At 35.6% G+C, this 16,890-nt stretch overlaps 1 pseudogene; it reads left to right on the top strand.

Annotated features, from left to right (window-relative positions):
* The first annotated feature begins 13,619 nt into the window (after positions 1–13,619).
* LOC119536449 lies at positions 13,620–14,570 on the top strand (annotated as a pseudogene).
* The last annotated feature ends 2,320 nt before the right edge of the window (positions 14,571–16,890 follow it).

A 16,890-nucleotide genomic window follows, 5' to 3' on the forward strand; every position in this document is an offset into this window, starting at 1 on the left:
GTTAGCTTAAATAGTTGGGAATCCAATTGCAGCTGCTGTTCCAGATGTAGTATCATTGCTTGAGCAAATCAACCTCCCCTGGTACCTGGTATGAATCTATTGATCTGGCAAATGCTTTTTCCTCAATAGGTATTGTAAGGACCACCAGAAACAGTTCGCATTCAGCTGGCAAGGCCAGCAGTATACATTCACTTTGCTACCTCAGGGTCATATCAACTCTCCAGCCCTATGTCATAACATTGTCTGCAGGCATCTTGATCATTTCTCCCTGTCACAAGACATCACAATGGTCTATTTTATTGATGATATCATGTTGATTGGACCTAGGGAGCAAGAAGTAGCAAATACTCTAGATTTGTTGGTAAGGTATTTGCATGGCAGAGGATGGGAGATAAATCCAACAAAAATATAGGGGCCTTCCACCTCAGTAAATTTTCTGGGTGTCAAGTGGTGTTCAACATGTCAAGATATCTCTTCTGAGGTGAAGGATAAGCTGTTGCATCTGGCACCTCCTATGAACAAAAGAGGCCCCATGCTTATTTGACCACTTTGGATTTTGGAGACAACATATTCCTCATTTAGGTGTGCTACTCTGGCCCATTTACTGAGTGACCAGATAAGCTTCTAGTTTTGAGTGGGGACTGGAACAAGATAAGGCTCTGCAACAGGTCCAGGCTGCTGTGCAAGCTGCTCTGCCACTTGGACCATATGATCCAGCTGATCCAATGGTGCTGGAAGTGTCAGTGGAAAATAGAGATGCTGTTTGGAGACTTTGCCAGACTCCTATAAGAGAATCACAATGCAGACCCTTAGGATTTTGGAGTAAAGCCTTGCTATCCTCTGCAGATAAGTACTCTTCACTCAAGAAACAGCTGTAGGCTTGCTATCTGGCCTTAGTAGAGACAGAATGCTTAACTATTGGCCACCAATTTATCATGAGACCTGAGTTACCTATCATGAGCTGGGTGTTGTCTGATCCACCAAGCCCTAAAGTTGGGTGTGCACAGCAGCACTCCATCATAAAATGGAAACAATATATACTAGATAGAGCTTGAATGGGTCCTGAAGTCATAAGTAAGTTACATGAGGAGGTGGCCCAAATGCCTATGGCCCCCAGTCCTGTCACATCACCTTCTCTTTCCCAGCCTACAGCTATGGCATCTTGGGGAGCTCCTTACAATCAATTGATTGAGGAAGAGAAAACTCAGGCCTGGTTTACAGATGGTTCTGCAGGATATGCAGGTACCACCTGAAAGTGGATAGCTGCAGTATTACAGCCCCTTTCTGCAATGTCTCTGAAGGACAGTGGTGAGGGGAAATCCTCTCAGTGGGCAGAACTTCAAGCAGTTAATCTGGTTGTTCACTATGCTTGGAAGGAGAACTGGCCAGAGGTGTGTCTGTGTACTGTTGCTAATGGTTTGGCTAGATTGTCAGGGACTTGGAAGGAACATGATTGGAGAATTGGTGACAAAGAAATACGGGTGGGCAAAAAACATGAAGATGGTTGTGTCTGGATAATTTCCATGGAGGTGTGGCCCTGTCCATTCAGCATGGACCTTGATTAATTTACTGGAGCACTATATAAGTTCAGACAGAAGGAGAGAGCTTGCTACAGCCAAGGGGGACACTTTGAAGAATGCACAGGAGCTGAGAGAGAAGCTGCAGCTGAGAGACATTTTGAAGATGGCTGTTGGAAGCTGATGCTGACATTTCTGAGAATGCCATTTTGAAGTGCAACCTGGGAGCAAGCAGACACCATCCATGTGACTTCCCAGCTAACAGAGGTTTTCTGGATGCCAATAGCCTTTCTCGAGTGAATGTATGCTATTGTTGATGCCTTACCTTGGACACTTTATGGCCTTGGGACTGTAATTGTGTAACCAAATGAACCCCCTTTTATAAAAGCCAATCCATTTCTGTGTTTGCAAAAGGGCAGCATTAGCAAACCAAAACACATACCTACTTTCATAACCTTCTTCATTCCAGAACTTTCTGAGATAAATATTTAAGAAGGACTGGCAGAAGTTAGGAGAGGCATTATAATGAATAATCTTAGAGTATTGCATTATATCATACAGCTCTTTGTTGCCTGGTATATATATGTACTCCAAATTATATACCAAAGCCTGGCCAAGTAGAAGAAAATATCCTGTTTGGAAAATGAAAATGAGAAGCATAATCTTTATTCTTTTAATGATTTGTCACACAGCTAAAGAAATAGATGAACCTCAAGGACCTGATAACTTCTCATGTCAGACTCTGAATTCAGGTACCTCAACCTATAATAAATCCCTTAAAGTATGGTATACATAGAGACTGAATAATCAAAGATAGATTCATCTTCATTCTGTTTCATACTTTACAAACATAGTATGATCATTAACTAGTGCATTGAGGTATATATGTATACACACACACACACATATCTCAAGTGTTTCTCTAGGGTGAAGTTTCTTGTAGTCATGAGCTATATATTAGTAATGAGAATGATGAATTTTTATATTGGCCTTACTTATCTATAAGCTCTACTTATAGATTCTCTGGAACTCTAGCCCCTGCATTTGGCTCATGAGATAAACAGCAAACTGTAGGCAATGTTTCCTTCCCACATGGTCTCTTCATATTTAAAGCTGAGGCTCTAATTATTCACAATGCCTGGTGCCAAAACCCACTTCCAGACTAACAATAGGCACTGTTGTTTATCAGTTCCCCAGTGATAACATTTAATAGCCAATTGTTTCTTTGCAAGATTTGGAGCTGAATCCTATTACTGATCTACTGAAAATGGCTTGTACTAGCAGACCATCATTTCCCTAACATAGTAAAATATTCCTAGAAGACATTACATCAGCCACCTTGAGTAGTGTTTCTGTCTCCAGTGTGCTTCCTGGTCAAGAACTGTGATACAGGCCTCCATCCTTTCTCCTTACCTATGAGTTCCTGCCAAATCTCTGCCTTCAAACATACCACCTTCCTGCGACCACACTTCTTCCCTTCCTGTCAATCAGAGCATGGCACAGCTCCACCTTGACACAGAGAGCCTTGTTTTTCCCTTTGAGGTTTCCATTGTTTATATAAGTGGCAACTGATAGTAATTTTTTATGTATAAACTATTGTTTCTCAGAGTTAATTACCTTGTAGAAGATTTTTAACAGATATTTTCTAAAGTTCAGCTTCAGCCTACGTATTCAGCCAAACTCATATGTCAGCTAAGACTTAAACATTTGCAAGGCCAAAGTGCTGAAGGCCTACTCTAGAGCCATTTCTGTCACCTCTGCCCCTCAAAGCCATGATTGCATAACTATTACCAATTAGTTATGGTATTCAAATTCATCATTAATATATGAATATTCACTTTCATATATTAGTGAGCGTTCTACATGTAATTTGGTGAGAATATGTCCTTTTTTGTAATTTTTTTTGTTTACATTTTGGTTTTCTTTTTAATGTCAAACATTAACCAGGTTGACAGGCTTATAATATCAATATTTATAATGCTAACCTCTTCTTCAAAATCTGAACACAGACATTGCATCCACAACTGAAGACAACAGAAAGTCACTTCAAGAACAAGCGTGAATAGATTGACAAAGCAAAATTACATTGCACACAATTTTTCCTTCTTTCCTTCATTTGATTACTGCTTTTTTTTTTTTTTTTTACCTAATACCTCATTGTTAAAGAATGGAATCATTTTTCTTCTTTTTATTACCCAAAAGATTTAAAATTTAATTAATAAATTTATATCTTATTATTCCATAGTATTTAATCCTGCATATGAGTCACTCAAGTGCACACACATGCACTCAAGAAATCCCTTAAGGGATATGAAATTTACATTTTAATAATATTTTTGCTTTTCATTTGATTTGGATGATTGTAGAGGTAAACAAACATTAGATGGGGTCTGGGTGAATTCCTCCAATGAGAAGTGAAGAAAGGCTTCTAGGATAGGACAGGAAGGATGAAGGGGAGAAAGAAAAATTAGGAAGTAAAATACAGGGGCAAGTTAAACAATGGGTTATAAAGGGTTTTCCTGATGAAAATATTTCAAAATTAGCAACTCAGTTTTTTTTACTTATTCTAATTAAGCTAAATAATCTATACAAAACTTAACAATCATTTCAGTCCACCTGAAAAAATAATAGCTCACTATGATCATACTAATTTTGTTATCATAATTAAAAACTGAATGACAGTTCTAATCATCAATGTTAAGTATAAAAAGTAAAATGACTTTATTATAATTTAATTTCAGTATATTAACTTGCTAATGGAAAAAAGACAAAATCAGGGTGTCCTTAGCTATGAGGAAGAAGCAATATGGTGATAAAAGTTAGTAAAATATTGTAAGAATGGGAGAAGCATGCATTACTTTAGGTAAACATAGAGAGGACCTCCAGGAAAACTTTATTCTTGTTAAATAGAAAACTTTTAATTTATAATTCTGTGGGCAGATACTAGATAGCCATGAAATTCAATTCATGGGATACTGTTTTGTGTTGCTTTACATAAACAAAGAGAAGATTTAAGGATATGAAAATAGGAAACAGCAATTGAACAAGATGGATGCCTCAGCTCAGAGCAACACCACCTCAGAATTTTATCACTGAATTCAGCCATTACTTTCAATAGAAATAACAAAAATACCATTTCCAGATCTATTGGCATGAGAACTATAGAAGAGAAACAGCCCCCAATTAAGAGGATACAGCATCCAGACAGCAGAACCAGAAGAGCAAGAAGTTTAAAGGTCAAAGGAAAGTTCACAGAAGAGGTGAGATACAGGGGATTCTGCTTATTATTGACCCTCTATCCAGAAGAGCTAATTAAAGGAGATGAGGAGATACAGGAAAGATGAAAAGGAAGTACAGAGATGCAGAGAACTTAAAATATAAACTTAAAATGTCCTCATTTAAAAATAAACTAGCAATTGTTAGTTTGAGAAGCATTCATTCAAACTTTTCAAATTCTGCAAATTTACAAAAGTCCTGGATTTATTACTGTACTTTTTGAAATACATACCTTACTAGATGTGAACTCGGAAGGCAAGAATTTTACTTTTATTTGTATGGATACCTAAAATAGTACATAATGAAGAGTAAATAGATATTTTGTCAAATTGAAATGAATTTGAGTGAAAAGCACTTCTGTGGATGTTATTGATGCTGGATGCCTATATAAGAGATGGTTAGATACCCACTAAAATTCATTTTCTCGTTGGACAGTAACAGAGGTTTACCTGAGTTCATGGCCTTCAAATTCCAATGTTGTGAATTTTGATGGTCAGTGCAGACCCATATATTTTTTTATCTTCATTTTATTGAGATATATTCACATACCACGCAGTCATACAAAACAAATCGTACATTTGATTGTTCACAGTACCATTACATCATCACCTAAATCAATCCCTGACACCTTCATTAGCACACACACAAAAATAACAAGAATAATAGTTAAAGTGAAAAAGAGCAATTGAAGTAAAAAAGAACACTGGGTACCATTGTCTGTTTGTTTGTTTGTTTCCTTCCCCTATTTTTCTACTCATCCATCCATAAACTAGACAAAGTGGAGTGTGGTCCTTATGGCTTTCCTATTCCCATTGTCACCCCTCATAAGCTACATTTTTATACAATTGTCTTCAAGATTCATGGGTTCTGGGTTGTAGTTTGATAGTTTCAGGTATCCACCACCAGCTACCTCAATTCTTTGGAACCTAAAAAGGGTTGTCTAAAGTGTGCGTAAGAGTGCCCACCAGAGTGACCTCTCGGCTCCTCTTGGAATCTCTCTGCCTCTGAAGTTTATTTCATTTCCTTTCACATCCCCCTTTTGGTCAAGAAGATGTTCTCCGTCCCACGATGCCAGGTCTACATTCCTCCCCGGGAGTCATATTCCACGTTGCCAGGGAGATTCACTCCCCTGGGTGTCTGATCCCACGTAGGGGGGAGGGCAGTGATTTCACCTTTCAAGTTGGCTTAGCTAGAGAGAGAGGGCCACATCTGAGCAACAAAGAGGCATTCAGGAGGAGGCTCTTAGGCACAATTATAGGGAGGCCTAGCCTCTCCTTTGCAGCAACCGTCTTCCCAAGGGTAAAACCTATGGTAGAGGGCTCAACCCATCAAACCACCAGTCCCCTATGTCTGTGGTCATGTTAGCAACCATCGAGGTGGGGTAGGCCAATACCCCTGCATTCTCCACAGGCTCCTCAAGAGGGCACTACATCTTTTTTTCCTTGTTTTTCTTTTTTTTTTTAACTTTCCCCTCTTTTTTAAATCAACTGTATGAAAAAAAATTAAAAAAAAAAACATACAATAAAAGAACATTTCAAGGAGATCATAACAAGGGTGTAAGAAAAAGACAACTAACCTAAGATAACTGCTTTACTTCCAACCTAAAACATGACTAAAACAGTCATGACTTTAGACTGCAGATAAATTCTGCAGCCATTAAACAACATCTCCCACTTCCCCTCATTGCTCTGCCTATGGTAACCGGTAATACACTATCTGTCTTTCTAAATTTGCTTATTCTGGGTGTTTCATACAAATAAGATCGTACAATATTTGCCTTTTTAAAATCCATTTTAAATTTAATAATGAATATTGAAATATTAAATTCCATTTGCCTTCCTTTGTGTTAGAATGTTTTCATAATCTCCTGTCTCCACAGTTTTCATTGCATGCTTATAAATTTGCTTTGCTTTGTTTCAGATAGCATATGCACAAGGGATATCTCCTTCTGTGGGTTTATCTTCCACCCAAGCATGTTGATACCACTTTGACATTAAGGCTTGAGCTGCGGACTCCAGTTTCTGCACCTTGAGCTCTCTCCTGAAATGTTAAGTATCTGCATGATTATTATTCAACTGCCACTACAAGTCCAATGAGGACAATCTTGGCTTTGCCCATGACAACTCCAGGCCCAGGCCACTGCTCTAGGTCCCTTTCAGAGGTGTCCATTCTCGAAGATGACTAAAATAAATTCTTAGGCTTAATTGACTTCCCTCCTTTTTCTAACTTAGCATTGAACTACTGCTTCCTTTGTTTCCTTCAGATCCCATTTTGTAAAAATTATCTGCAGCAAGAGTAAATCACAAGCTGAATATACTGTGCGTAATCAATGCAGTTGCCTAATTCAGAATAGAGAAGTCTGCATATTGTAGAGTTACCTGTTGGGGTATCAGGCTTGGGATGGTGTATGGTGTATACAGAGAAGGGGCTTGCCAATGTTACAAGGGGACCCACCTAGGACTCAGCCCATGGGGTTGATACCATGAAATGTTCAGCATCAGGGGTTGAGCAAATTTTTTCCAAGGTAACCATGCAAATGCTGCCTGATGGGTGACGCCAAAGAATAAGAAGGCAGCCTGTCTCTGGGGAGTCCGCAGGCTTCCCCCAACACCTGCTTTACCCCACCCCGGTCCCTCCTCACCTTGATTTTTTTTTAATTAGAGAAGTTGTAGGTTTAAAAAGAAAAATTATTCAGAAAATACAGAATTCCCATATACCCCCTCAGACACTGAATTTCCCCTCTAATTAACACTGCATTAGTGAGACAACTTTTTTACAGTTGAAGAAATAATACTGTTGTAATTTTACCATTAACTATGGTCCATAGTTCATATGAGAGTTCACTACTCATTTCGTACATTCCTATGGGTTTTTTTTTTCAATTTTTGTTCTTGAAACATATATACAATAAAAATTTCACTTTATAACCACTTTCAAATATATAATTCAGTGGTTTTAATTACATTCACAATGTTGTGCTACCATCACCCCCACAATCTATTACCAAAACTTTTCTAACACCCCAAATAAAAACTCTGTACCAATTAAGCATTAATTACCCACTCCCTAGCCACACCCCAGCTCCTGTAACCTGTATTCTAGATTCTGATTCTATGAATTTGATTATTCTAATTATTTCATATCAGTGAGAGCATACAATGTCTATCCTTTTGTGCCAAGCTTAGTCACTCAACATGATGTCTTCAAGGTTCATCCATGTTGTTAATAGATCAGAACTTCATTCCTTTTTACAGCTGAATAATATGCCATTGTGTGAGTGTGTGTGGATGTATATCACCCTTTATCAGTTCATCTGTTGATGCACTTAAGTTCATCTATTTTTAAGTAATTATGAGTAATTGAATGTTGGTGTGCAAATATTTATATAAGTTCCTGCTTTCAATTATTTTGGGTGTATACATACAACTGGGATTTCCAGGCCATATAGTAATTCTGTACTTCATTTTCTGTGGAAAAATCAAATTGTTTTCAACATTGACTACACTGTTGTACATTCCTATCAACAAGGAATAAGTGTTCTTATTTCTCCACATCCTCTCCAACAATTGTTAATTTTCATTTTTGTAATAGTAGCTATTCTAGTGGGTGTGAAATGGTATCTCATTATGCTTTTGATTTGCAGTTCCCTAATGGCTAATGATATTGAGCACCTTTTCATGGAATTATTGGCTTTTTGTATAACTTTCTGGAGAAATGTCTCTTCAAGTCTTTTGCTCATTTTTAATTCGGTGACTTTTTGTTGTTCAGTTGTAGGATTTCTTTATATATTTTGAAAATTAAATTCTTTTAAGATATGTGAGTTCCAAATGTTTTCTCCCATTCTCTATGTGGTCTTTTTAGTTTCATGATGAAGTCCTTTGATACACAACATTTTTTTTAATTTTCATGAATTCCCATTTATTATTATTTTTTCTTTTGTTGCTTGTACTTTTGGTGTAAAGTTTAAGAAACCATTGCCTAATACAAGGTTCTGAGGATGTTTCCCTATGTTTCCTACTAGGAGTTTCCTAGCCCTTGTTCTTAAATTTGGGTCTTTGATACATTTTGATTTAATTTTTGTATGCTGTGAGAGTTAGGGTTACACCTTCATTCTTTTGCATATGGTGTCCAGTTTTGAATACCATTGGTGACTTTGAGCATTCTTGTCTTGTTCCTGATCCTAGGGAGAAAGCTCTAAGTTTTTCACCATTGAGTATGATGTTAACTGTGGGTTTTTCATATCATGCCCTTTATTTGAGGAAGTTTCATTCTATTCTTTGGTTTCTTAGTGTTTTATATTTAAAAAATGTACTGGATTTTGTCAAATGCCTTTTCTACCTCAATTGAGATGATCATGTGTTTATTTTTTCCTTTGTTTTATTAATGCTGAATTGACCTTATGTTGAACCACCCTTACATAACTAGGATAAATCCCACCTGAACAAGGTGTATATTTCTTATAATTGTTCCATTAGATTTGTTAGTATGGGTTGATTTTTGCAACTATATTCATAAGATATATTGGTCTGTAATTTTCTTCTCTTGGGCTCTTTATTTCACTTTGGTATTAAAGTGATAATGGCACCATAGAGTAAATTAAGAATTATCCTCTTCAATTTTTGGAAGATTTTGAACAAGATGGTGTTCATTCTTGGAATAATTGTTAAAATTCACTGGTGAAACCATACGGTCCTGTGTTTGTTGTTGTTATTGTTGTTGAAGGGTTTTTGATTATAGACTCAATCTCATACATTGTTATTGGTCTGTTGGGATCTTCTATTTCCTCTTGATTTAGTATAGGTAACTTGTATATTTTTAGGATTTTTGTGCATTTCCTTTATGTTATTTAATTTGTGGGTGTACAAATTTCATAGTATCCTCGTAATCTTTTTACTTTTATGTCATCAGTAACATTGCCACCACAACCCCCCTTTCATTTCTGATTTTAGTTATTTGTGTCCACTCTCATTTTCCCATATCAGTATAGCTAAAGGTTGGTAGATTTTGTTTATCTTTACAAAGAACCAAATTTTGATATCATTGATACTCTCTTTTGTTTCTATGTTCTCACGCTTATTTATCTCCTCACTGATCTTTGTTATTTCCTTCTTTCTATTTGCCTAGGGTTCAGATAACTCTTCTTTTTCTAGATCATCCAATTGTGGGGTTAGGTCTTGGATGGGACATTTTTCTTTCTTTTTTAATATAAAACTTTAGAGGTATAAATTTTCCCTTGAGCACTACTTTTACTGCATCCAATAACTTTTCTAATTTTTTTTTGTTTTTTTTTGAACTTTGTTATTTCCTAATTTCACTTGTGCTGCCTTTTTGTATATTTTCTCCATCCTTTCCTTTACAACCTACTTATGTCTTTGAATTTAAGGTGACTCTCTTATAAACAGAATATATTTGGATTATAATTTTTTATTTGTTCTTCATATCTCTACCTTTTCAGTAGAAAGTTTAATCCATTTACATTCAAAGTGTCTACTGATAATGCAGGAATTTCATCTGCCATTTTGCTTTTAGTTTTTGTAAGTTTCATACATTTTTGTTCCTTAATTCCTCTGTTAATATCTACTTTCATATTTACTTGATTTATTGTATTGTAATTTGGAGAATCTCATTTTTACCTTATATATTTTTCAAATATTTTCTTTTTTGGTTAACATGGGGCTTAAATTTGCCATCCTACATCTATAAAAAATTACATATGATGTGATATCAAATTGACATGAATAATGTACACAAATACTGTTTCTATACCCCTCTGCCCCCTACTTTTTTGTTGTACTTCTTACAAGTTATATCTTTATGCATTATATGTCAAAACTCATGGAATGATCATTAATTTTTATGCATTTGCATTTTAGAAATTTAAGAAGAATTGATCTTCCTCCCCACCTTCCACCGAATTTGTTTTTCTGTGACTTTTTCTTTCTTTTTCTTTCATTTTCTTTCCTTCCTTCCTTCCTTCCTTCCTTCTTTCTTTCTTTCTTTCTTTCTTTCTTTCTTTCTTTCAGCAAAGCAAAAGTTTAATTATCAAGCATTACATTACAAAGCAAGATTAGCAGTGAAGTCAGGGAACCCAAGGCTGGGTTTCCATTTCCTTCCCACTAAACTGCTTGTAGAACTGAGGAGGAAGGAGATAGGCAAAGCATAGACAGCATTTAAGTCCTATTATATGGGTCTATAGCTGTCTATCTGGTTGTGGGAAGGGACAGGCATGGCCCTGGGGCCAAAGGGGAAAGATATTCATAGAAAGTGTGGATCAGCATTACAAACTTTGTTTTCTTATAGCTTTCCAGAGACTCCTTTCCATCTCTCTGGCCATTCTCTTTGTCATCAGAGTACAAAACCAAGTGCCCTACGGTAATGACAGGACTGCACAGAGATGGAGGACACACTGGATTTACTATAATAGGAGTGGATGCCTGTGGGTGTGAGGGCCTCAGTAATTTAGTCAGGAAATATTAAGGTCATTTAGAGTGCTGTGCATTTAAACATTACATCTACACTGTGAGCAAACAAATTATTTTACATTTATAAATTAAAGGATGGTAAAGCACTTAGCCATGTTGATGGTAAGGAAGGAAGAAGTGTACAAATATTGAGAAATGTATCTGGACAATGAACTCCAAATCCAGCAATAAATTCTTCTTACTCTTGCTTTCTCACAGTGTCAATGATTCTGTGGACTTGTTCTCACCATTCATTGCATCTTCTGTTTCTTACTCCATAAATGTTTTCATGTGTAATATATCATTTGATTCTCACAAAAGCCCTATTAATTGGCATTTTTAATATACCCCTTTTACAGAAATGAAAATTAAGGTTTTGAGTATTTTAAGAAAGTTGTTACTAGACACACAATTAAATAGGAGAGCCTGGATCTGAACCTAGGTCTATATGAGTCTAGAGCCTATGTCCTCCCTCACTTCACCTCTTTGTCTCTCCTGCTTTGACCCTAGGCTAAGCGACCACCACTGATCATATACTTGTATTTTTTTGCATTTTAATAAATGATTGATGACTGATCCATTGATTTTATTAGGTTTAATACTCTTGCTTTCTGGGTGAATATTTATTGCTGGATATGGAGTTCACAGTCCAGACACATTTCTCAAATACCAAGAATCCTAGGTGCATAATGGAAGTGGTTGTTTTAAAGAAAGCAAACAGGCAGTCATTGACACAATTAGTTATATTAAGTACTGCACGTTGTTTCTGTTAATTCTAAGCTGCATGCATAAAAATCACTTTTTTAATAATTCTTACAATAAATCACACTATTCTTTTATTCATCTATTTAACAAACATATAATTATATAAGCTGTTTAACTGTTAATTTTCTTTTATATGTACAGGTGAGGACACAATGATCCTTCAAAGCAGAGAAAATGAAGTAAAATTTGACGTAATTATCTGGATGACTCATGGAAAAGCTTCCTATGGATAAGACAGCTGGCTTTTTAAATGGAAGATCAATAACTTCAATTTGTAAGGACACTATTATAAGGAATTGTATCACATTTTTTAATTCAGCCTTCATCATAATCCTGTGATATGAACAGGTCAGTAATATATGAATAACTCTACTTTACAATAAAGTTATATAAATTGAAAACATATAACTTAGAGAGTTGTACTTTATCCTTGTGGGCCACATTATAGAAATAATCTTCGAATAACAAAGTCTTAAGACTGTCTGATAAGCATCATGTTTCTTCTCCTTTATCTATGTAGTTGTTGTCAATTTGTATGTATAAATAATGAGAATATTTCATTTTGATTCTAAATCACTTGCTGTTTCCTTCACCAAGGTGCCTCATTCATAAATGACTAAAGGAATCAGAAGGCTTTAACCTTTAGAGGTGGACAGAGACTAGAAAATAAACATTCCCACCCTTTCCTCTCTTGATCCAGTAGGAAGGACTTGGTGTTGAAGCCAGAGGTTCTGTGTTAAAATGCCAGATCCACCATCTACTATTTGTTTAACCTTAACCTCTCAAGTATGAGTTTCCTGGAAGTAAAATGGGATAATATGATATAACATGGACTGTTTCCTAGGCATAGGCACTGATCAGTTACTTTTCTTGTTTTATTTATTAGTCATCATGAAAACACTGTGAGGTGTTGGCTTTATAAGATTCGGTTTCATTTTTAGATGACAGATGAAAACAAACACTTAAGGGCCTAATTGTTACATGGGCAGCTTAGAGTTAGGCATTCTCCCATACATCTTTCTCTGTCATAAGGGATAAATCAGTTTAACCTAAAAGACCAATTCAATTCAGACTTTTAAAGAAATATTTGGGACAGTAAGCATGATTTCCAAAGGCCTCTTAAACTGTGTGCTATTTCTTCTCCTTGTAGATAAGGCTGCCTCCTGATCAGGGGTGCAAGTATTGGGCATGAAAGTCACTCCTGTTCTCATTCCATGCCAATAGCAGATATCCCTAATAAATTGCAACCCTCCCTTCCTCAGAGCTTGGATGTGGCTTCAGAATTCTTTTCAACTCTTCAATCCAGGAAGTCTCCACTAAACGGACAGAGTTGGCACATGAGACAAAACTATGTCCCTACCACTGAAATTCTAGCTATTTAAAAGTACTTAGTAACTTACCTCCACCTCAATTCTGCCTAAACTCCCATTGCCACCTTCAAAAATTTCTGAATTCTTAATGACAAAAGAAGTACTTCATATAATTTTGCTTATAGATGAACCAGTCTGCTGATGACTATGATGCTATCATTAACTGGTTTGAGAGGAATTTCTCTTTCTCCTAATTTCAGATTCTACATGCTCACAGTGGTAGCTTTCACCTTTCCTCTGAAATCATGCATAACTAAAGCTCTGTAACTGAGTTCATCCTCCTTGGGCTTTCACAGAATTGAAATGTTCAGAAAATAGTATTTGTTGTATTTTTGTTTGGCTACATTGCAACCATTGGGTGCAACTTGCTAATTTTGGTGACAATCGTCAGCAGCCCGGCACTTCTGGGCTCCCCCATGTTCTTCTTTCTGGCTTTCCTGTCATTTCTGGATTCATGCTTCTCCTCTGTCATTGCCCCAAAGATGATTGTGGACTCCCTATATGGTAGGAAAACCATCTTCTTCCAGGGCTGCATGACCCAGATCTTTGCTGAACACATCTTTGCTGGGGTGGAGGTGATTATCCTCACTGCTATGGCCTATGACCACTATGTGGCCATTTGTAAGCCCTTGTACTACCCTTCAATCATGAATTGCAAACTCTGTGGCATTCTAATGGGTGTAGCCTGGGCAGGGGGTTTCCTGCATTCTGCAATACAAATTCTCTTTACTTTCCAGCTGCCTTTCTGTGGCCCCAATGTCATTGATCACTTCATTTGTGACTTGTACCCATTGTTGGTGCTTGCCTGCAAGGACACACACATCCTTGGCCTTTTGGTTGTTGCCAACAATGGGTTTATCTGCATCATAAATTTCACCTTGTTGCTTGTCTTCTATGGTGTCATCTTGCTGTCTCTGAGAACTCACAGCTCTGAAGGGCGGCGGAAAGCTCTCTTCACCTGTGGATCTCACATTACTGTTGTGATTTTGTTCTTTGTCCCATGCATATTTTTGTATGCACGACCTCCATCTGCTTTCTCCTTAGACAAAATTATGAAAATATTTGCCACCATTCTAACTCCCCTGCTCAACCCTTTGATTTACACTTTCAGGAATAAGGAAGTGAAAAATGCCATGGATAAGGCATGGAACAGATTGGTGGTATATTTTGAGGAAAATTAAAATATTGCAATATTCAAAACACATTTAAGTTGAGGAAAGAAATCAAAATTGCCTTAGACAAAAACTTTGGGGGAGAATGGGCCTTGTAAGGCAGAAGTAACATGATGCAATAAAAACATTAACATGAGTTTCAGGGAAAGATGTTTCCACCCTCTGATCACTCAACTCAGATTCAGAAACTCAGTATCCTTATACCCTTATATGTAAATTAAAGTAAGTTGAATTTTATGTTTTCTTAGAATCTAATAATCAAAAAAAAAAAAAAAAAAGAACTAAAAGGAAACGAATTACCTATCAGACTGCTTGCCACTCATATCATGCTTGGACAAACCTTGCAGATTTGGAGAAGAATACAAAAACACCTTAGACTTTAGGAAAAGCAACTTGCTGAAACTTATTTAAGTAAGAAAGTTATGTTAGGACACTGATCTCAGTGAATATAAAGGAAAAACATACAGGTAGAGCTCACAAAGGGCAGAAACAGAGCACTCTCAGAACCTCAGCTGTAGTACTGTGACATACAATTGCATGTACTTCTTGTGTAATTAATTATCTTATCTTGAAGTATGTTATCCCTCCAATTCAATAGTAAAGAGTTTGAGGACATCCTTCCACTACAGCCATACAATAGATGAGAAGGTTCTTAGTATATATATGATAACTCACTTAATGATGTTATTGATTCATTGATGGATTTGTAGTTAGTCAGAATAAGGGAAAGTATCTCAAACTCATACCAAAATTAATTCCAGATCATTTGAGATCAATATTAAAAATCACAAGACAGAATAAAGGTATTAAATTCCCTAACTGAAATAATAATCTAAATTGCAAAGAGAAAGTTTTTTTGGTAGGTTTGACTATATAAAAATGGGGGAAAAAAGAAAAAAGCTCAAACTTAAAGATAACAAGAAATTCATAGGCAAATGTTAAACATAATTCAGAACAGATTAAATATAAAATATAAAAATATCAAAAATATTATATTATCACCATAATCAAAGAAACACATATCATGATTTCATTTTACTAATCAAGCAGAGAACATAATACTCTAAGTTTTGTTTTCTTTTAGAAAACGCTAACATAATCTGTATTTGTAGAACCAATGGAGAATAATGATACAATTTGTACATAAGAAGGAATGTTTAAACAAAATACATAAATATATATGCCTGAAAAATCTAGACTACTATGTAAAGAACTATATCAGTTACTTCTGGAGAGTGGTATTGGTAAATCATGAATTTTAGAAGGATACTTTTATTTTTTACCCTCTAATTTACTGTAAACTTTGGATATTCAATTATATAAATTTGCTCATTATATAGTTAAAGCAATTCTAATAAATTCTGATAAGGCCTAATGTGAAGACTATTTGATGATAGTTACCAATAATTATGAAAATATTCATGCTTTTGCCTCAGTAATCCCATGGAAGTTTATTTTTATAAAATTATTAAAAATAAAAATCTTCAAATGAGAAGGGATTAACTCAAACATTTTTATGAGTGAAAATTTGAAAATCACTTAAATGAGTTAAAAATGGTAAAATTTGATATTAATACATTTTTAATATGTGAATTTACAATGCTAAAAAGCACAATTGTATTGTGAGTTCCCTTTAGTTGCAAGAACAAAGGTTTTTAACAATCCAAAATGAAAATCAGAATATAAAAAATATTACAGGGTGATTGCATTGCTTCCATATGTATGTATATAAAGAAAGAATAAAGAAGGACAATGGACAAATATCTGTATGGAGACATTCTGAAATACTTTTTAAAAATTATGTGTAAATAGAAACAAAAATTGAAAGAAAACAAAACCTCTAGAAGATAGGGGTAGAAAAAAAAATATGTGAGAAAACACATTATTTGGGTTATATAAATATAAAAAGTGATACATCAGGTTGGCTCTTTAGGATCTGAGACACAAAATCATACATCTGGTATAAGTTATAGCTGATTCCACATACATGGTAATTCCCTTCAATAATGCCAAACTCAGTGATATATTCAAACACTTCATATGTCCTGAAGACCATGAAGTTAATATTATGGTCACCATGAGCCAAAAGTTGGAAAAATATTTTCTTCTTAAAGCAAAATCCAACCAAGATACTGAAGAGGTCAGTAATAATGGATGCAAACTGGTATCCATATCAATAAATGTTTTTCTGAAGAGGAATCTTCATACTTAATGGTTTTTAATTATGAAGGAATATTGTTTTTCAGTTTTCAGATGCAGTATCTAGGCACATATATATCATATATGAAGTAAAAAATTTCAGATATTAAAGGAACTTGCTCAAGATCAT

This window comes from Choloepus didactylus, chromosome 6 (assembly GCF_015220235.1).
Source record: "Choloepus didactylus isolate mChoDid1 chromosome 6, mChoDid1.pri, whole genome shotgun sequence".
In the NCBI taxonomy this organism is placed as follows: domain Eukaryota; kingdom Metazoa; phylum Chordata; class Mammalia; order Pilosa; family Megalonychidae; genus Choloepus; species Choloepus didactylus.